This window comes from Caretta caretta, chromosome 4 (assembly GCF_965140235.1).
Source record: "Caretta caretta isolate rCarCar2 chromosome 4, rCarCar1.hap1, whole genome shotgun sequence".
Lineage (NCBI taxonomy): Eukaryota > Metazoa > Chordata > Testudines > Cheloniidae > Caretta > Caretta caretta.
In genome coordinates this window covers 32,893,933-32,917,516 of record NC_134209.1, presented here as the reverse complement: position 1 = coordinate 32,917,516, position 23,584 = coordinate 32,893,933, and the positions used below count along the sequence as shown (strand labels likewise).

The 23,584-nt window shown below is 40.4% G+C and overlaps 1 protein-coding gene across 6 annotated transcripts in view; it reads right to left on the bottom strand.

Annotated features, from left to right (window-relative positions):
* The window catches only part of CCSER1 (coiled-coil serine rich protein 1), a 1,092,378-nt gene that overhangs the window by 8,762 nt on the left and 1,060,032 nt on the right, over positions 1-23,584 (bottom strand). The window lies entirely within an intron of this gene.

Sequence of the window (23,584 nt, the reverse complement as noted above, 5' to 3'; positions counted from 1 at the left end):
ATAGGTACTCAACAGTTCTTGTATTTCACCATGAGTTTAAACCCAATAACCCTAAAAATACCAGGGAGGTATTATATAGCCACAAATATATTATATAGCCACTTGTGCCATGCATGCAAGCATAATATATTACCTGATATAACCAAGTATGATTTAGACAGAACATATGTAAGAGGTCTCCCAGGTTGGGAAGTAAACCCAGAGAAGGTAATTTCTTAGCAGAAGGTTTTTTTCATTTATTTCTGATGTTGAGAAGAGAAGGAAAGGAAGATGCATGGAACACTTACATATCTAATTTTAAGTAAGTAAAGCCCTCACAATCCTGGAAAGGGATCCCTGCAGGGGTCCACCTCTGGGGGATCCCTTTACAGGTCTGAAGCCTAATTTCTGGAAAATAGAAAAATGATTTCCTTGGAACACCAGGTTTATTTCAAAAGGCAGGTGACAAGAGAGACATGATTAAGTGATCTGATCACAGGCCTGAGAGCCAGAAACTCCAGAGTTCTTATCCCAGTTTTGACACTGCCTGTCTCTGAGGCCATAGTGAGATCACTTAGTGCTTCTGTCATAAATATAAAGGGAAGGGTAAACACCTTTAAAATCCCTCCTGGCCAGAGGAAAAACCCTTTCACCTATAAAGGGTTAAGAAGCGAGGATAACCTCGCTGGGACCTGACCAAAATGACCAATGGGGAGACAAGATATTTTCAAAGCTGGAGGGGGGGAGGAGGAAAAAAGGTTTTCTCTGTCTGTGTGATGCTTTTGCCGGGAACAGAAAAGGAATGGAGTCTTAGAACTTAGTAAGTAATCTAGCTAGATATGTGTTAGATTCTGTTTTGTTTAAATGGCTGATAAAATAAGCTGTGCTGAATGGAATGTATATTCCTGTTTTTGTGTCTTTTTGTAACTTAAGGTTTTGCCTAGAGGGATTTTCTGTGTTTTGAATCTGATTACCCTATAAGGTATTTACCATCCTGATTTTACAGAGGTGATTCTTTTATTTTTTCTTCAATTAAAATTCTTCTTTTAAGAACCCAATTGCTTTTTCATTGTTCTTAAGATCTGAGGGTTTGGGTCTGTGTTCACCTCTGCAAATTCGTGAGGATTTTTATCAAGGCTTCCCCAGGAAAGGGGGTGTAGGGTTTGGAGAGGGTTTTGGGGGGAAAGACGTTTCCAAGTGGGCTCTTTCCCTGTTATATATTTGTTAGATGCTTGGTGGTGGCAGCAATAAAGTCCAAGGGCAAAAGGTAAAATAGTTTGTACCTTGGGGAAGTTTTAACCTAAGCTGGTAAAAATAAGCTTCGAGGGTTTTCATGAAGGTCCCCACATCTGTACCCTAGAGTTCAGAGTGGGGAAGGAACCTTGACACCTCATTTTCTGAACTGCAAAGCATGTGTGACTCACATTGACTTGGGGTAGGTCAGCAGTTATGAGTATCAGCCTCAACATGGTTTGGTTTCCTCACCAGTATACTGGGATGGTATCAACTTACCTTACATGGGCACTGTGAAAGTTAGAGAGTTATCATTTTGCAAAGTGCAAGGAAAATGAAAACTGCTATGCTGCATACGTGTAAGTATTATTTAATTATTACATTTATTCTCCACTCCAATCTCTTATGCAGTGTGGATCACTATTACATATCCTGCCATTGTTTCATGTACAGAATAGACATAGAAGATAATCTGGCTGTAAATATACATGTTCTGTATCCAAATCTGACAGAAATTAAATAACAATGGAACCTGAGTTTTATGTCAATATAAGAAACCAGTGTTGCAAATTACTAACAAATCTACTTTTAATTAATACACGCCATTGAGATTCCAGGTTGGAAGTATATGGCAGGCAATGTGACGTTTTGGATATTATTATTAAAGTTATTGTTGTTTTCATCTAGGGTGACCCGATGTTCCAATTTTATAGGGATAGTCCTGATATTTGGGCTTTTTCTTATATAGGTGCCTATTACCCCCGATCCCCTGTCCCAATTTTTCACACTTGCTGTCTGGTCACCTTATTTGTCTCCTATATTAGTGCTGTTATGATGTTGCCTTTATATAAGGCTTTTTTGACCACCAAGCATTCCACATATTAAAGTGAAGTTCATGTAATTTGAGTACATTTCAATGAAGTGCGTGACCAGGAGGCAGTAATCTGATTTCAGAGGTAGCCATACAGGGAATAACCTCCTACATATTTTAGGCTAGAATATTTCTCCATGGGCTAAATATCTAAGAAACACTTTAGAATAAAAAAAAAAACCTGGAGTCAGTGATCAAACAAATTCAACAGAAATTCTGCCTTGTGTAACAAAGATTTTAAAAAGAAAAGGAGTACTTGTGGCACCTTAGAGACTAACCAATTTATTTGAGCATGAGCTTTCGTGAGCTACAGCTCACTTCATCAGATGTTTACCGTGGAAACTGCAGCAGACTTTATATACACACAGAGAATATGAAACAATACCTCCTCCCACCCCACTGTCCTGCTGGTAATAGCTTATCTAAAGTGATCAACAGGTGGGCCATTTCCAGCACAAATCCAGGTTTTCTCACCCTCCACCCCCCACACAAATTCACTCTCCTGCTGGTGCTAGCCCATCCAAAGTGACAACTCTTTACATAATCAAGTCGGGCTATTTCCTGCATAGATCAAGGTTTTCTCACATTCCCCCCACCCCCATACACACACAAACTCACTCTCCTGCTGGTAATAGCTCATCTAAACTGACCACTCTCCAAGTTTAAATCCAAGTTAAACCAGAACATCTGGGGGGGGGGGGGTAGGAAAAAACAAGAAGAAACAGGCTACCTTGCATAATGACTTAGCCACTCCCAGTCTCTATTTAAGCCTAAATTAATAGTATCCAATCTGCAAATGAATTCCAATTCAGCAGTTTCTCGCTGGAGTCTGGATTTGAAGTTTTTTTGTTTTAAGATAGCGACCTTCATGTCTGTGATTGCGTGACCAGAGAGATTGAAGTGTTCTCCGACTGGTTTATGAATGTTATGATTCTTGACATCTGATTTGTGTCCATTTATTCTTTTACGTAGAGACTGTCCAGTTTGACCAATGTACATGGCAGAGGGGCATTGCTGGCACATGATGGCATATATCACATTGGTGGATGTGCAGGTGAACGAGCCTCTGATAGTGTGGCTGATGTTATTAGGCCCTGTGATGGTGTCCCCTGAATAGATATGTGGGCACAATTGGCAACGGGCTTTGTTGCAAGGATAAGTTCCTGGGTTAGTGGTTCTGTTGTGTGGTATGTGGTTGTTGGTGAGTATTTGCTTCAGGTTGCGGGGCTGTCTGTAGGCAAGGACTGGCCTGTCTCCCAAGACTTGTGAGAGTGTTGGGTCATCCTTTAGGATAGGTTGTAGATCCTTAATAATGCGTTGGAGGGGTTTTAGTTGGGGGCTGAAGGTGACCGCTAGTGGCGTTCTGTTATTTTCTTTGTTAGGCCTGTCCTGTAGTAGGTAACTTCTGGGAACTCTTCTGGCTCTATCAATCTGTTTCTTTACTTCTGCAGGTGGGTATTGTAGTTGTAAGAAAGCTTGACAGAGATCTTGTAGGTGTTTGTCTCTGTCTGAGGGGTTGGAGCAAATGCGGTTCTATCGCAGAGCTTGGCTGTAGACGATGGATCGTGTGGTGTGGTCAGGGTGAAAGCTGGAGGCATGCAGGTAGGAATAGCGGTCAGTAGGTTTCCGGTATAGGGTGGTGTTTATGTGGCCATTGTTTATTAGCACTGTAGTGTCCAGGAAGTGGATCTCTTGTGTGGACTGGACCAGGCTGAGGTTGGTGGTGGGATGGAAATTGTTGAAATCGTGGTGGAATTCCTCAAGGGCTTCTTTTCCATGGGTCCAGATGATGAAGATGTCATCAATATAGCGCAAGTAGAGTAGGGGCTTTAGGGGACGAGAGCTGAGGAAGCGTTGTTCTAAATCAGCCATAAAAATGTTGGCATACTGTGGGGCCATGCGGGTACCCATAGCAGTGCCGCTGATCTGAAGGTATACATTGTCCCCAAATGTGAAATAGTTATGGGTAAGGACAAAGTCACAAAGTTCAGCCACCAGGTTAGCCGTGACATTATCGGGGATAGTGTTCTTGACGGCTTGTAGTCCATCTTTGTGTGGAATGTTGGTGTAGAGGGCTTCTACATCCATAGTAGCCAGGATGGTGTTATCAGGAAGATCACCGATGGATTGAAGTTTCCTCAGGAAGTCAGTGGTGTCTCGAAGGTAGCTGGGAGTGCTGGTAGCGTAGGGCCTGAGGAGGGAGTCTACATAGCCAGACAATCCTGCTGTCAGGGTGCCAATGCCTGAGATGATGGGGCGCCCAGGATTTCCAGGTTTATGGATCTTGGGTAGTAGATAGAATATCCCAGGTCGGGGTTCCAGGGGTGTGTCTGTGCGGATTTGATCTTGTGCTTTTTCAGGAAGTTTCTTGAGCAAATGCTGTAGTTGCTTTTGGTAACTCTCAGTGGGATCATAGGGTAATGGCTTGTAGAAACTCGTGTTGGAGAGCTGCCGAGCAGCCTCTTGTTCATATTCCGACCTATTCATGATGACAACAGCACCTCCTTTGTCAGCCTTTTTGATTATGATGTCAGAGTTGTTTCTGAGGCTGTGGATGGCATTGCGTTCCGCATGGCTGAGGTTATGGGGCAAGTGATGCTGCTTTTCCACAATTTCAGCCCGTGCACGTCGGCGGAAGCACTCTATGTAGGAGTCCAGTCTGCTGTTTCGACCTTCAGGAGGAGTCCATCTAGAATCCCTCTTTCTGTAGTGTTGGCAGGGAGACCTCTGTGGATTAGTATGTTGTTCAGAGGTATTTTGGAAATATTCCGTATTTTGGAAATATTCCTTGAGACGGAGACGTCGAAAATAGGATTCTAGGTCACCACAGAACTGTATCATGTTCGTGGGGGTGGAGGGGCAGAAGGAGAGGCCCCGAGATAGAACAGCTGCTTCTGCTGGGCTGAGAGTATAGTTGGATAGGTTAACAATATTGCTAGGTGGGGTGAGGGAACCATTGCTGTGGCCCCTTGTAGCATGTAGTAGTTTAGAAAGTTTAGTGTCTTTTTTCTTTTGTAGAGAAGCAAAGTGTGCGTTGTAAATGGCTTGTCTAGTTTTAGTAAAATCCAGCCACGAGGAAGTTTGTGTGGAAGGTTGGTTCTTTATGAGAGTATCCATTTTTGAGAGCTCATTCTTAATCTTTCCCTGTTTGCTGTAGAGGATCTTGATCAGGTGATTCCGCAGTTTCTTTGAGAGCGTGAGGCACAAGCTGTCAGCATAGTCCAACCTGGGATATTCTATCTACTACCCAAGATCCATAAACCTGGAAATCCTGGGCGCCCCATCATCTCAGGCATTGGCACCCTGACAGCAGGATTGTCTGGCTATGTAGACTCCCTCCTCAGGCCCTACGCTACCAGCACTCCCAGCTACCTTCGAGACACCACTGACTTCCTGAGGAAACTTCAATCCATCGGTGATCTTCCTGATAACACCATCCTGGCTACTATGGATGTAGAAGCCCTCTACACCAACATTCCACACAAAGATGGACTACAAGCCGTCAAGAACACTATCCCCGATAATGTCACGGCTAACCTGGTGGCTGAACTTTGTGACTTTGTCCTTACCCATAACTATTTCACATTTGGGGACAATGTATACCTTCAGATCAGCGGCACTGCTATGGGTACCCGCATGGCCCCACAGTATGCCAACATTTTTATGGCTGATTTAGAACAACGCTTCCTCAGCTCTCGTCCCCTAAAGCCCCTACTCTACTTGCGCTATATTGATGACATCTTCATCATCTGGACCCATGGAAAAGAAGCCCTTGAGGAATTCCACCACGATTTCAACAATTTCCATCCCACCACCAACCTCAGCCTGGTCCAGTCCACACAAGAGATCCACTTCCTGGACACTACAGTGCTAATAAACAATGGCCACATAAACACCACCCTATACCGGAAACCTACTGACCGCTATTCCTACCTGCATGCCTCCAGCTTTCACCCTGACCACACCACACGATCCATCGTCTACAGCCAAGCTCTGCGATAGAACCGCATTTGCTCCAACCCCTCAGACAGAGACAAACACCTACAAGATCTCTGTCAAGCTTTCTTACAACTACAATACCCACCTGCAGAAGTAAAGAAACAGATTGATAGAGCCAGAAGAGTTCCCAGAAGTTACCTACTACAGGACAGGCCTAACAAAGAAAATAACAGAACGCCACTAGCGGTCACCTTCAGCCCCCAACTAAAACCCCTCCAACGCATTATTAAGGATCTACAACCTATCCTAAAGGATGACCCAACACTCTCACAAGTCTTGGGAGACAGGCCAGTCCTTGCCTACAGACAGCCCCGCAACCTGAAGCAAATACTCACCAACAACCACATACCACACAACAGAACCACTAACCCAGGAACTTATCCTTGCAACAAAGCCCGTTGCCAATTGTGCCCACATATCTATTCAGGGGACACCATCACAGGGCCTAATAACATCAGCCACACTATCAGAGGCTCGTTCACCTGCACATCCACCAATGTGATATATGCCATCATGTGCCAGCAATGCCCCTCTGCCATGTACATTGGTCAAACTGGACAGTCTCTACGTAAAAGAATAAATGGACACAAATCAGATGTCAAGAATCATAACATTCATAAACCAGTCGGAGAACACTTCAATCTCTCTGGTCACGCAATCACAGACATGAAGGTCGCTATCTTAAAACAAAAAAACTTCAAATCCAGACTCCAGCGAGAAACTGCTGAATTGGAATTCATTTGCAGATTGGATACTATTAATTTAGGCTTAAATAGAGACTGGGAGTGGCTAAGTCATTATGCAAGGTAGCCTGTTTCTTCTTGTTTTTTCCTACCCCCCCCCCCCCAGATGTTCTGGTTTAACTTGGATTTAAACTTGGAGAGTGGTCAGTTTAGATGAGCTATTACCAGCAGGAGAGTGAGTTTGTGTGTGTATGGGGGTGGGGGGGATGTGAGAAAACCTTGATCTATGCAGGAAATAGCCCGACTTGATTATGTAAAGAGTTGTCACTTTGGATGGGCTAGCACCAGCAGGAGAGTGAATTTGTGTGGGGGGTGGAGGGTGAGAAAACCTGGATTTGTGCTGGAAATGGCCCACCTGTTGATCACTTTAGATAAGCTATTACCAGCAGGACAGTGGGGTGGGAGGAGGTATTGTTTCATATTCTCTGTGTGTATATAAAGTCTGCTGCAGTTTCCACGGTAAACATCTGATGAAGTGAGCTGTAGCTCACGAAAGCTCATGCTCAAATAAATTGGTTAGTCTCTAAGGTGCCACAAGTACTCCTTTTCTTTTTGCGAATACAGACTAACACGGCTGTTCCTCTGAAAGATTTTAAAGTAAATCTAAACAGATGCATTTGGTTGACAGTATACAACAAAGATGTATAAGATGAAAATCTTCATAAGCAATCCCTTGATTTACAAGGCTCTCCCTTTAGCAGTCAGGCACACAGGAATCCAAATCTCATTCCATCAACTTTCTATATTTTTACCATCCTAATTTATCAGCACACCAAGCACAAGAGAATGGTTACATACACTTATCTTTTTTTCTCTTTTTCTTAACTTGAGGGCTTTATTAACCTAGTTTCAATTAGTTCATGCCATTAACTAAATTTCTAAATCTGTTCAAAGTGTGCCTTTTGAAAAAGAGCTACTATCACAAAAATAAAAGGAGTACTTGTGCCACAAGTCCTCCTTTTCTTTTTGCGAATACAGACTAACACGGCTGCTACTCTGAAACCTATCACAAAAATGGAGCTGAACTCCATGAAACCAATTCTCTTGTATATGATGGTTTTTCTCTTTAAAATAATCCATTTGTTACTGAGTTCCACAGATTAGCATCCTTAATTTTGTCAGCATGGGAGAGTGAACCTATGATGGCAGTAGGGGAATTGCATACACTGGCAAAGAGTGTTCAGCTGCTGTCATTGTTAATCAGCGGAGCTATCCCACAGCTCCGTATACAATTCTGCAAAGGAGAAATCAAAGGACTTACAAAAAGGGCAAGTTGTATGCTGATGACGAGGAAGAAAAAAATCCTAATTATCCTTGAATTGACTCAAATCTTTATTTTTATGATTGGAAGACTGAGACATCCCTGAAGAGAAACAGAAAATAATCTGGATATTTTATCTTTCGGGGACACATGTTTCATGAGTGAAATACAATAGTCAGATTTTCTCATTGCGAAAATAAAACGCTGAGTTTTAGCCTTCTAATCTTGTTAGATTGAAGTATCGTAACATTAGAGTCAATCTCCAGTCTTAACTGGATAAAAGACAAGGTGAAGCACAGGGCTGAAGAATGATACCAAATCTTAGCCTGTAGTATCCGTGCAGAAAAGATTTTATAGAAGATTGCAAAAGCCTTGTATTATAGCACTGATAGTCAATGAAGAGGACTATGGTTATGATGAGAAGATTTCTCTTAAGATATCCTCTGTTAAAATCTATCATTAACTCTGAAATCTGTGCCAAAGAAAATATGCTCTTTGAGCTTTCCTGGATCCTGATGATACTTACAAATAGAGCAAGGACCAAAAAAAATCACAGACATCATCCCCAGTGCAGAGACAAAATGAGGAAGGGGAATAATACAACGCAGAGATCAAAACTCAGAAAGCTAAGTCCATAACACCAAACCTTTTTCTGTACAGTAAAGCTGATCTGAAACCTTATGCATGTCACTATGGAGCAAGTTTTGCTCTTTGATCTCACTGTGACAATGTTAGTTATATTTACAGAGAGAACCTAGGGAAAAATCATAGAACTACTCTCTCAGACAACAGGTACAGTAGCCAGAGAGGCAACATAACCCCCATAAGCATCAAGAATCCTTCCTGTGCAAAAGAGGTACTGCTGAGACAATAGGTTAAACATCCATAACAGACCTGCATATTTTCTATATTCCTACAGGGCCTATCTGAACAACAGAAAAACTGTATATATTAAAGTATATACTGTTAATACGGTTAGAAAGTTCCTAGTACTGTGTGATCTCGGAGTGACTGAAACAGGGTTCCCTTTCTAGCTGCTTGCAGTAAGAAAGAAAGTTATATACTACTTGTACTGTATTTTAATAGAATTTGACTTAAGTCCAAGGCTTAAATAAAGGGCTAGTTAGGCCAGGTTACCATTACAGGAGGTGCCTGTAATGTTGGGGACAGAAGACTAACCAGGTAGAAAAATTTCACAGCTTTCAAGGCCAGCAGGGGCCATTCTGATATGACCTCCTGTATAACAGAGGCCACAGATTTCACCTGATATTTCCTGCATTAGCCCAAGAGCTTGTGGTTGAATTTAAGCATATCTTGATCTAAAAGGCTCAAAGTGATGGAGAAATTATTACATGGCTTGGTAATCTGTTCCAATAGTTAACTACCCTCTAGGCCCCAAATAGGAATGCAGAGCTACTCTCTTGTATCCCTCTACATTCAGGATAAAGATACAAAGTAATTTCTGCTGACTCATGTTGACCAAGTGATCTTGTTAAATCCAACCAGTATATAACGAGATTTGGAGTGCTCCTACGGGATAGAGGGAACTAGGGGCTGGGATGCTTTGGGAACAGCTCAACTTGGAGAGAAAGTTTAATTTTATAATATGCATTATAAACAGGGGTGAAAGTAACTTAAAGGACTTACTGGTACACAGGGCCGGGGTCCTGAGCAGTGGGGCAGGGCGTCAACCAGAAGAGGTGAGGACTTTAAATCCCCGGTCCCTTTAAATAGAGATTTAAAGGGCCTGGGGCTCCGGCTGCAGTAGCAGCGGCTGGGAGCCCCGGGCCCTTTAAATCACCACTGGAGCCCCATGGTAGCAGTAGCTCCAGCGGTGGCTGGGAGCCCCAGGGCTCTGGTGGCGATTTAAAGGGCCCAGAGCCCAGGGCCCTTTTAAATTGCTGGCCTGGGGAAACTGCCCCCTGCAGGTATGGTCAGCTGTGTACTGGTTCTTGCCGGTATACCGGACCGGACCAGACTGGCTTACTTTCACCTCTGATTATAAATAATATATATTAATTATATATAAATCATATTTTAAAAATATATATAATATACAAGCCGAATTCTGTTGTTTGCACCCAGTCAGTTACACTAATGGGTGTTCTAATTTGTAGCATTTTATGCTCACTTTGCATTGATGTAAATGACTGTGTGAAGTGCAGGACAAAGGAGAAAGGTGTGCTGTGTTTACACGCTGTAACAGAGTGGGAATTCTAGACATTTACAAAAATGTAAAAGTACCACTTGTAATGACCATATTACTTTGAAAACAGTTTTCCTTTGCTTCTTTCCTGTCTCACTTTCTTGGATACATGGAAAAGATTAAGGTATATATTTCTACAAGGTGTTGATGGTGTCATTGTTTATCCCCCTTTCTATGGTAACGGCATCGTACCTCATACCTCATCTTAAAGTAATCGTCATAAGCTTTCAAACAATGTATGATGTGCCTGTGTGTAGAGAGGGTATGTTAAGTTGACCAAATTGGTGCTATCTGCCACTCGCCTAATAATCTTTAAGTGGAAAGAAAAGCACTCCCTTTTTAGTAGCCAAAGCTGAATGCTAAAGTGTATCTGAATGCAAAAAATCAAACTGGACTAAAGCAGTAGATATTTGTGGTCTCTGGGCTGTACATTTCACTAAAAAGGAAACTATTTAATTGAAAAATAGTCCACATTTAACACCTTTAATTTCAAAACGAAGTGTCACTGCTTTGAAGTCTTGATACTGGATTTAACAAAAGTATGTCATGAGCTCAATGCAGACAGCTACTGGAATCTGTTACCAGTATGGAGCTGTCTCATTACAAGTTCTTATTAATACTACACCCTGTCCTCCTGAAAGCACTGATAAAGGTTTTTAATCTTTTCATTTTTACCTAATAACACCCATTCAGCTTAATAGGATTTAAATCTCACAATATGATCTTTAAAAATAGTTCAAGGAAGAATATGTGCTTGTACAAACGAAAATAAAACCTGAAATGATATAAATATATACATATACACACATGCACTCTCTGTATGCTACATATGCATATGCAGACACAACGTGGTTTGTTTTATTTTTATTTAGCATTTTCATACACTAAATCCTCTCTGTTCTACCTCCCTCTGTAAAGTTTAATCTGATTTTACTATTTATGCAGAGTTGGTTATAATTAATCTCACATTTGCAGAAAGAGAAAAACATTGTATGAAGACCAAATAGCAGAAAGCGGGGGAGTGGGGAAGTAGCTGAAATTTAAAATCAAGGCTGGGCCGTGCTAAAATAGCATCCATATACACCTAAACTTTAGACACACACACACTAAGACTTCAAAATTTAACTACTGTACCAATTTAAAGACATTATGCATATTATGCTTCATTGTACTCTTTTGAGGGGAAAGATAGTAATTTGCACTTCACACCCAACATTTATGGTTATCTTTGATAGAAATTAACAATAGCTTGAGTTTTTAGTGTGCAGAATGCTAGATAAGAAAAAGACTTACAGAAAACAAATGTATCTTTCCCTTTATTATTTATACGGTGTCAGCAAAATTTGAAACTCGATTCTCTTAGTTAATTATGATGATGTCCGCCAGTTACGACTGTCAGTGGAAGCGAAGGAAATGAGATATGCCTACCTGTGCTACAATCAGACCTCCAATTGCAAGGTAGATGTACCCTCAGAAACATGATGCAACTTTCACACAGTTCACTCAGGAGATTATTAAAATCCTTTTACATTTGTGAAGGAAATGTTCCCTTGCTTAACACCTAGCAATTGTTATTTCACTAGTAGTTCTATCATCTCCACCAAATCATTTAGCAGTTTAACTTTCTGCAAGTTATGCTGCCCTGTTTCCTTGGTGACTGCTTTTTGTTTAGGGAGAGATTGAATCATTTGGGGGAAATGGTAGTAGTTAGCTCCTGAAGCAAAGTGTGTTGAGGTTATTAGGGAGGATGAGTAATTTTCTAAACATTTTTTTCTTTTTTTTTTTGGATTGTGGTTGGCAGCTCTGTTTCTTTACTATCATTCCTAGAAACAGCACTTTTGAAAGAGATGAGGGCACAGATTAAAATGGCTACTACTACATTATGGTACTACTTGGAATGATATTGCTTTCTGGAGGCGATACTTGATAAATAGTATCACGTTGCCATGTTAGACCTTCTCTGACACATTTTACTGGGCGGGGAAGGGGAAGAGTTTTTAAAAACAAATTTCCCATGTCTTTTTTAAACACACATCCTATATGAAGGAGGAGTCTCCACCCAGGCACTTAGGTGCACCCATTTGCAGTCACTAGCAGGTTCAGAGTTTAATGAATTCATCTTTAGGATGACAGATCCATTTCTGTTTTTAATTCTGCTCTCACAAAGTCAGTGTCTGACATTTGTCCTAGGTATTTTGGTGTTCACTAAGCTCTCTACTGTATGTGGCATCTATGCCAGTTGTCAGCTTTATACTTTCAAGGGGTCACTGTCTAACTCATAATTTTGTTGTTTTCTAAGATTCGTTTATTCATTGCGAAAAATGCCTTGTATGTCAAGCTATTTTTGGTCTTAGTAGGCCTCTCTATGCTAGCCATTATCTCCACAGTAAATTTCCTTCTGCTAAAACACCCTGTTTATGTAGCAGCATGTTAGTAATAAGCAATTTGTATTGACATAAAAATGTTTGGGTGGATTTTTTTGGAACACTCTGTAGAGGAAAGAACAAATATTGATTTCTACTCTGAGATTAGACTGCATGGTTTCATAATATCTGCTCAGAAACAGATATATGAACTTGATCCCTTTAAAAACAAATCAGGCAAACAGCATAGGGCTTTTCTGTTTTTCAGGTTTGAATGAGAAATTGTCATGATGTCAATGTTTGCAATGGACTTCCCACCAGAACCCCTCTACTGCCAAAAACAAAAAGCAATACGCAGAAAAATAAATTGTATTTGATTTAACTTCAGTAGATGCTGTGATGAAAACCTCCTAGCTGCTGTAAAACCCTCTTCTCCTTATTATGGATATGTCACGTTGCAAGGATAATGTCATTAATACATTTGCTCCGCAGTGTCTCATCTTTAGGCTGTTCAGCTTTGATCATTTTTCTATTTGAATTTTCTCTTCTATTTTCTTCGCCCTATATACGTATAGCTCCCATCCCCACAGTACCTGAATGTCTTTGAAACATTAATGTATTTATCCTTGTGACATCCCAGTGAAGTAGGGAAGTATTGCCACTGTGAGAAAATGAGGCATAAAGAGGTTAAATGATCCCTTGAAATATTTGTTAACTACTTACGCTAAATAATTTGTTCCACCTTGTATTTAGCAATGAGACTCTGAGAGCTTGTCTACATGTACAGTGCTGCAGCTGCTTCGCTGTAGCACTTTAGTAAAGATGCTACTGTGCCGAAGGGAAAGCTTTGCCTGTTGGCATAGTTAATCCACCTCTGCAAGAGGCGGTAGCTATGTCAATGGGAGAAACTCTCAGGTTGGCATAGCGCTGTCGACACTAGCCGGTAGGTCAGTATAATTACATTGCTCAAGGGGGTGGATTTTTCAGACCCCCTTGAGCAATGTAGATATACCGATGTAAGTTTGTAGTGTAGACCTGGCCTAAGTTAGTTTCCCAGCCCTGAGGAAGAGCTCTGTGTAGCTCAAAAGCTTGTCTCTCTCACCAAGAGAAGTTGGCCCAATAAAAGATATCACCTCATCCACCTTGTCTGTCTTGGGCAGGGATCGGCAACCTTTGGCACGTGGCCCGTCAGGGAAATCCTCTGGTGGACCGGGACGGTTTGTTTACCTGCAGCATCCGCAGCTTTGGCCGATCGCAGCTCCCACTAGCCGCAGTTTGCCATTCCAGGCCAATGGGGGCGGTGGGAAGCGGCAGCCAGCACGTCCCCTGCTGCTTCCCACAGTCCCCATTGGCCTGGAACGGCGAGCTGCGATCGGCCAAACCTGCAGACACTGCAGTTAAACAAACTGTCCCGGCCCGCCAGAGGCTTTCCCTGACAGGCTGCATGCCAAAGGTTGCCGATCCCTGCACTAGGGTTTGTTTGTTTTTTTTAGCTGTTGGATATGCAGCTTTGGTATCTCAGGTTCAAAATGTGATCAGTCATTCAGAAGCACTATATATAAATTTCTCACTCAGGAGTACACTTTACTAGTATATAACAATGGAAATCAATTAGCATCACAGGAATTTCATATTGCATAATGTATCTGAGAAGTATTTCTCCAGAACATTTGATAGCTTCCAAACCCATGGGAGATCTCTTAACCTGTGGATCAAGGAAGTATTTTTATTCTCCCCCAATTACCCTACAGCCATCACCTGGGATATAAGCACACAGCCGCAAACTTGTCTATACAATTTGATAAACCATACACATGGTATTTTCCTTCCAGATTTCCAGGAGGAGATGTTGAATTCTGTCAGACTGTTGCACATAGTGATATAAAGTAGCACATGTAAAGGAACAACGGTTCTGGATTTGGGGTGAAATTCACCCCTGTGCAGAGGGCCAGGATAAGGTCTATGCAACCCCGGAAAACAGGGCTTATGTGGGACTTAAGTCTGGCATACACTTTGTTCTGGCTTTCTGCAAAGGGTCAGAGGCTATTGGGGTTCCATGTAAATGCAAGGAATTGCAGGATTGGGACCTTACGGAATAAAAATTTAAGTTTTTTCTTCTGGGTTTTTTTTTGAATAATAGGAAACATGAGAATTGCTAACTCCCCAAAATGCCAGGCTAGGTGCGAATTTACTACCCTTGACTTTGTGGATAGCGGGTTACATTACTTAGGAGAAAGAAAAGATTTCCCCCCTCCATTATACACAGTAAAAAAGTATGTGCTCAGATTCTTGTGGCAGATGTTTTTATCTTAATGCACCTTAAAGCAGTTCTTTAAATATATGGTTGTATTTCTGGTGCTTTTAAACAAGACTCTGTAAAGGGAACCCTTCTCACCACCCACACTCTATTTAATGATAGATATTCAGACACTCAAAAGTGAAGACACTTTTATAATACAAGACTTCTAAGGCTCACTGTTCAGTTCTAAATCTCTGAGTCATGTGGAAATAGTGCCAAAATGCAACTGTATGCAACACAGCAAATACACACACACAAATAAAAAAATTGGGCACTGATCCATAGCCCATTGAAGTCAATGGAAAGACTCCTATTGACTTCAATGTGCTTTGGATCATTCTCTAAATGGAGAATACTGATCCAACAAGTAGAAACAGTTAAAATGGTGATAACATTTTTTACTCACTGTTCTCATTTCTGTGGATAGTACTCTACATTTTGCTTTGTTTAATGATTAATATAAATTCATATATATCTCTACTTCCCCATTCATTTTAGGATACAAGTTTACAATTGTCCTCTTTGTTTTTAAAACCTTTTACAGTCTTGCCCCAGCATAATATACAGACCTACTTTCTCTTGGCTACCTCCACTCTTCTTCTCTCCTTAATCCCAGAATCTTGCCACTGTTCATGTGAGTCTTCCTCTTCTCCTGTTACCTCTGCCATTTGGAAAAGACATCTTCCATCTTTCCACCGTGCTGCTTCCACTAATTTCAGATAAGAACATAAGAATGGCCCTACTGGGTGAGACCAAAGGTCCATCTAGCCCAGTATCCTGTCTTCTGACAGTGTCCAGAGCCAGGTGCCCCAGAGGGAATGAATAGAACAGGGTAATCATCAAGTGATCCATCCCCTGTTGCTCTTTCCCAGCTTCTGGCAAACAGAGGCTAGGGACACCATCCCTGCCCATCCTGGCTAATAGTTACTGATGGACCTAACCTCCAAGAATGTATCTAGTTCTTTTTTTAACCCTGTTATGGCCTTGGCCTTCGCAACATCCTCTGACTAGGAGTTCCACAGGTTGACTGTGTGTTGTGTGAAGAAATACTTCCTTTTATTTGTTTTAAACCTGATGCCTATTAATTTCATTTGGTGACCCCCCCCAGTCCGTGTGTTATGAGGAGTAGTAAACAGCATTTCCTTATCTGCCTTCTCTACACTAGTCATGATTTTATAGACCTCAATCATATCTCCCCTTAGCTGTCTCTTTTCCAAGCTGAAAAGTCCCAAACTTTTTAATCTCTTCTCATATGGAAGCCATTCCGTACCCCTAATAATTTTTATTGCCCTTTTCTGAACCTTTTCCAGTTCCAATATATCTTCTTTGTGATGGGGTGACCACATCGACACACAGTATTCAAGATGTGGGCATGCCATGGATTTGTATAGAGACAACATGATATTGTCTGTCCTATTATCTATCCCTTTCTTAATTATTCCCAGCATTCTGTTCGCTTTTCTGACTGCTGCTGCACATTGAGTGGTTGTTTTCAGAGAACTACCCACAATGACTCCAAGATCTCTTTCTTGAGTGGTAACAACTAATGTAGACCCCATCATTTTATATGTATAGTTGGGATTATGCTTTCCAATGTGCATTACTATGCATTTATCAACATTAAATTTCATCTGCCATTTTGTTGCCCAGTCACCCAGTTTTGAGAGATCCTTTTGTAGCTCTTTGCAGTCTGCCTGGGTCTTAACTATCTTTAGTAATTTTGTATCACTGGTAAATTTTGCCACCTCACTGCTTACTCCTTTTTCCAGATCATTTATGAATATGTTGAATAGTACTGGTCCCGGAACAGACCCCTGGGGGACACCACTATTTACCTCTCTCCATTCTGAAAACTGACCATTTATACCTACTGCTTTGTTTCCTATCTTTTAACCAGTTACCAATCCATGAGAGCACCTTCCCTCTTACCCTGTGGCAGCTTACTTTGCGTAAGAGCCTTTGGTGAGGGACCTGGTCAAAAGGTTTCTGAAAATCTAAGTACACTATATCCACTGGATCCCCCGGTCCACATGCTAGTTGACCCCCTCAAAGAATTCTTGTAGATTGGTGAGGCATGATTTCCCTTTACATAAGACATGTTCGCGGTTCCTCCACAAGATCTGATCTGAAAACATCTTTTTTTTTTTCCTATCCTTGCCTAACCCTTTAAATTGCTCTGTTTTTCCATGGTTGCTTCCTGTTAATTTTTTATAACATCTTTCACATAAATTGTGAATTCATTGAAAAACATGAAGGAAAAATACAATTTGCATGAAAGATGTTATTCAAAGTAAGGTTGCATTGTATATAATTCCTTAACCAATTCTCAGGTTCTATCTCAATGCTCACTCACTTGAACTCAGTGGAAGTTTGCTTAGAAACTCAGAGCCTGATCTAAATCCCACTGAGTCAAAGGAATAACTCCCATTGACTTAAAAGGACTTTTGGATCAGGCCCTCAGTAAGCCCCATTACTTCTATATTATTTTTTATTCCTTGGCAGATTTGGACCCTGTTGTTGAAAAAGCTTATTAATCAGTGTGTTAATACTGTAGTATCTTAATAGTGAATTTCAATAGTGGATGCCCTGATCCTGCAATGATCTGTACAGAGACAGACCATTGTACTATCACAAAGCCTCGTTGGCTTCAGTGGGAGTCTGTCTACATGGAGCTCACTGAAGGACCAGAGACTAGCCTTTTCCTGTGTAAGTCTAACTAATTCTTTTATTAATTTGAAAAAGTTTGAGAGATTAAAAAAAAATCCAAACTCCCTCAAAATACACTGCAGTGTCTTTTGATGCTTATTGGTAAAAACATATCAGATTCATGAGGGAGGACAGCAGTCTGAAATTGAATAGCTGTGGCATTCCCACTGAAAGAGATCACATACAAGTGGGAGAACCATCAAAAATTCTGCTTATGGCTGAAGTTTGGGCTTCATCTTGTGAAATCTTTGATTTAATGTTTTGAATTAACCCTAACAAAAATGTCTGGAAGAATTATGAAGGGCCTTGTGCAATTTCAATAAGATTCTGTACCATTCCAATTGGCCTTCTTTTCAGAGGGAGCTCACCATTTAAATACGCTTTTTAAAAATGAAAAAAAAAAGACTGCAATGAAAGTAGATTTCTAATTCATTGAATTGCTAATTCAGTTCATTTTAGCAGTTAAGTTCTATGAACTTCTTCGGTGTATAGGTTGGGGTTTTTTAAAATATGGAATACTAAAGTTAATTAATTGGTTACAAAGAAACACTTTCTTTGCCTGAAATCTATTCATGAAGCAACTTGTTCATATGGGGCCTGATCCAATACTTACTAAAGTCAATGGAAAGACTCCCATTGACTTCAACAGGTGTTGAGCCAGGTCCCTGGTGACTGTTGTAATTTGCTCTCTTTGCTAACTTCTTCGATTTCACCAAAGAAAGATTATATATTTACATACTAAAAGATATGGAATACATCACAGCATGTCATACAGATTTTATCAACACAACTTCGGGGTCATAACGTTACTGATAATTGGCAAAGTGATGAGTGTCCATAGAAATTCTAAACTACAACACATGATCTTTTAGACTATATATAACACATTACCAAACTGCGCTCCCTGCTCCCCCCAAGTTTAGAAATATTTTAAGTATTTTAGAAGGTGCTATTGGGCCTGTTTTTGTATTCCTCCACCACCCAGGACTCAAAGAGAGACAGAGAAACTTCTACAAGTGACCTAGAATAGTTTATTTTATACATAGTAATACTATGTCTTTTTAAAGTTTGAAATCTCTGTACATTCCAGGGTTAAAAGCAAATGTTGTCTGTTCCACTTGAAAGCTGTGAACATTCAAATGGTTTCAAGGTTCCATTTATAATCCTGGAAGGTAATGATGAATTTAAACCTTCCAGGTCTGAATATTCCCAATCTTATGTATTGGTCTTGTGTCAGTATTACTGTTTTTTTCGCAACAGGATAAGGAATCGTTGGGAAGAAAAAAGGTGTGGCATGTTAATTTTTTTAAAATAAAATGGCAGCTATTAAAAGTAAAAATGGCATGAAGCAGCTCCGATTTTGGAATGTTTAGAATACATTAGAGTAGAGATAGATCTGTGGTCAGGTGCACATGAAGCCAAAACTTCATGATAAATAACTCAGAAATGTATGATACACATCTAACTCGGAAATGTATGACACACATATTCTACCTCCCCCAGGGATGGCAGGTTTGAATAATTTTTGGTGGTGCCCAGAACAGGTCCAAGTCCGGCCCCTTACAATTCACCCCCCCTTCACTTCCTCTCCCCCCCCCCACAGTACTATAGTATTGTGATGAATGCCATTATATATATATATATATATATATAAATAGTATGAGGTAGGACTGTAGCAAGTGGTCATCATGGTTTTGTGAAAGGCCACATTTTCATGAATTAATGTGTATTAGAAATCTCTTTTTAAAAAAAAACCCCAACTTAGCTTTACCACTAATAATAATATTGCAGTTTTAAGTTCTGAAATCATGCAGATCTTTCAGGGCCAGAAGCAAATGCTTTGCCCTGCTGGAAAGCAGGGAATCTCACCTTTCTAATGGTGAAATATTAAGAGCCTGAGACAGAATCTCCAGACTGCTAAGACTACAAGGTGGCATCAAACCAGCTGGAAAGAGACAGTGGAGAATTATCTTTGCATACCTGAACTCCAAGCTGGTGGCAAGTAGCATTCTAGAATTCTAATCCAATTATTTTAGCAATTAAGCTCTATGAACTTTTTTGATGCTAATAGTTTGGGGATTTTTTTCTTGGTTTTTTTTTTTAATGTAATAGCAAAGTTAATTAATTTGTCACAAAGAAAAATGTCCTTTGTCTGAAATTTATTCATGACCCTGCTGTGCCAGCCTCTGTCTGTCCACACGAAAGGAAAGAGAAAGTCTCAGGGGAAGGGCAAGAGCCAGAAGGGTTGTAGTAGAGCAGAACTTCATTACACTGTTATTCAGTGGTAGAAGTTAGAGTCGCCCACCCTGCCGCGATAATCTCTGCTGAGGCCAGACAGCCAGGGATCAGGTACCCACAACCAGCTCTCTGTGGCCACCACTCTCTACCACATCTGAGAATTAGACTCTAGGAACACCAGAACTAAAATCTGTCATTGTTTTAAGATTGACTATTGCCCATCCTGCACCCCAGGCGACTGTAACTTGAAAGGAGAAAGGAAAATATGTATTTATTTATTTAAGAAAACTATTGACTATTTAAAACTACTCTGAAGTTTGAAATGTTAGGAATAGTCCCGGTAGAACTAGATTAATGGGAAGAATACAAGTGAAGCACTCACATGTGGCAATGACAGTCATGTGAAAAACTGCAGAATCATCGATAAATTGTTCAGTTTAAAATGCAGAATCACATAAAAATAATGGCATTAAAATCCATTTTATAAAACACTAAGGTTTATTTACTATCGTAGTGTAAGTTAATAGGTAATATTTAACTCAGTTTTTGTTATCGTGTCGAATATCAGCTTCAACTCATCTTTTTATTTAGAGAATGTATTAGGTGTCCAATTCCACTCATGATGGTGTTTTATGGAAGCTTTGTGAACAGTCCTTGAAGGAACGAGGATTGGTTCAGATATGAGTATTACTATCAATCCATAAAAATGTATTAAACAACAACAAAGCTGCTAACTAGCCTGAGCTGAGATGTCTGAATCTGGATCTGAACTTCCTGAAAATTGAGAGGTCCAAGTCCATCATTCACCCACAAGACCCCTTGTCAAGAAGCAGTATTCACATTTCTATTTCAGCATCCCTCTTTAAACTGCAGCCACAAAGCCAAGTGAAAGATTAAGAAAATATACTTTAAAAAACAGCCTGTTGTATTCTCAAGGAAGACCAAGACCAAATAATGATAATGAGCTACATACTGTAATTATTGTGGCTAATTAATATTCTCTAATAGTCTTGTCTAAAAGAGCTTCTAGCAAGAAAAGGAGGCACCAGTTACATTATGCCACATTATAAAATGGACAGTTTGTCCGATACAAGCTGTTCCATGTCTTTGTGCTAAAATACTACGTTAACAAGAAAAAAACATTAGTAACCATAACCATTTATTATTAATCTATTCACATTCTGCAATTTATTTAGGGAATATTCATCTGTGAATCAACAAGCCCCAAAGTGTTTTAATGGCCAGAATCTGGCCCTAAGTAGACCAAATCCCATTGACTTTCATTGAGACTTTAGGCAAGTCTACTTAAAATGATGCTTCAGAAATCCCCTGCTGGGATTTTCAAAAGCCACTATTGCGCTTTAACGAAGACTCATTACAGGCTCAAGGCACAGGGAAAACTGAGGTCTTGGTGGGGCAGAGAAGAATCCTGGCCCATGGTTGTCATGGGCCCTGCAGCAGCAAAGGGAGAGCTTTGCAGCCCTGGGAGTGAGGGAACAGGAAGAGGACAGAACCTTGCCCAAGACCGCAAGGAGAAAGATGACAAGCTCCCGGCCAACGGGAAGGCCACCCTGCTGCTGAATGGTTCCTACCATCTTGATTATGTAAACTCCCAATCATCCAAAAAATAGCCATGCCCCTGTGCTATTTGGATAATCGGAAGTATACTGCACGACAAAACACAAAATTCAATGTAGTGGGGAGCACTTTTTGTTTCAGAAAGTGGAGGAAATAACCAAGGGGGCAGTCATTTTAGACTTGATTCTGACCAACAGCTAAGAATTGGTTGTGCATCTGAAGGTGGAAGGCAATTGGGGTGAAAGTAATCATGAAAGGAAGGTGGAGAGAGGGCAGCAGAATAAAGACAATGAACTTAAAAAAAAGGCAGACCTTAAACTCAGAGAACTGGTAGATAAAGTCTCAGGGGAAGTAAATCTAAGGGAAAAGGGAGTTCAGAAATGCTGGCAATTTCTCTAGGAGCTAATATTAAACACACAACTGTAAAACTATACCGATACAAAGGAAATATAGGAAGCAAAGTAAAAGGACAACATGACTCCATCAGGAGCTCTATAATGACCTGAAAATCAAAAAGGAATCCTACAAAAATGGAAATATGGACAAATTGCTAAGAAGGAGTACAAAATAATAGCATAACTGCATAGGGACAAAATCCGAAAGGCTAAGGAACAAACTGAGTTACACAGAGCTAGGGACATAATAGGTAACAAGAAGAAGTTCTTTATGTACATGAGCAAGAGAAAGGTGAAAGAAAGTATAGATCCACTATTAGTAGGGAAGCAGAGCTAATAACTGAGGACATCAAGAAGACTGAGGTGTTTAATGCCTATTTTGCTTCATTCTTTACTAAAAAGGATAATGGTGACCAAATGCTCAACACAATTAATATTAACAATATGGGGGAAGAAAGACAAGCTAAAATAGGGAAAGATCAGCTAAAGAATATTTAGATAGGTTAGATGTATTAAAATTGGCAGGGCCTGACAAAATTCATCCTAGGGTACTTAAGGAATGAGCTGAAGCAATCTTGGAAGCATTCGCAATTAACTTTGGGAACTCATAGAGGATGGGTAAGGCCTCAGAGGGACTGAAGGAGGGCAGAAATAGTACTAATCTTTAAAAAGGGAGTTACCGATCAGTCAGTCTAACTTCGATATCTGGAAGATACTAGAATAAATAATTAAAACAATCAATTTGTAAGCACCTAGAGGCTAATAGGGTTATACTGAATACCCAGCATGAATTTGCCAAGAACAAATCATGCCAAACCGACCTAGCTTCATTCTTTGACAGGGTTCCAGGCCTTGTGGATAGGAGAGAAGCAGTAAATTTGTTCTAGCTTGACTTCACTAAGGCTTTTAAGAGATTCCTACATCACATTCTCATAAGCAAACTGGAGAAATGGGATCTACAAAAAATTACTATGAGATTGGTGCACAACTTGTTGAAAGACCATACTCAGAGAGTAGTTATCAATGGTTTGCTGTCAAACTGGGAGGGAATATCTAGTGGGGTCCCAAAGGCGTCAGTCCCAGGTCTGGTACTAGTCAATATTTTCATTAAAGACTTGGATAATGGCATGCAGAGTAGGCTTATAAAATATAAAGAAGACCCGAAGCTGGGAGGGGTTGCAAACACTTTGGAGGACAGGATTAGAATTCAAAATGACCTTGTCAAATTAGAGAAGTGGTCTGAAATCAACACAATGAAATTCAATAAAGTGCAAAGTACTTTACTGAGGAAGGAAAAATCAAATGCACAACTACAAAATGGGGACAAACTAGTTAGATGGTAGTACTGCTAAAAAGGATGTGGGGGTTATAATGGAGCAAAAATTGAGTGTCAGTCAAAAATGTGATGCAGTTGTGAAAATGGCTAATATCATTCGGTGGTGTATTAACAAGAATGACATATGTAAGACAAGGAGGTAACTGTCCAGCCCTCTTCAGAACTGATGAGACCTCAGCTGGAATACTGTGCCCATTTCTGGGCAGCACACTTTAGGAAAGATGTGGTTAAATCGGAGAGAGTCCAGAGGAGAGCAACAAAAATGATAAAAGATTTAGAAAACCTGAGCTACGAGAAAGGTTAAAAAAAAACTGGGTATGTTTAGTCTTGAGAAAAGAAGACTGAGGGGAGACCTGACAGCAGTCTTCAAATAGGTC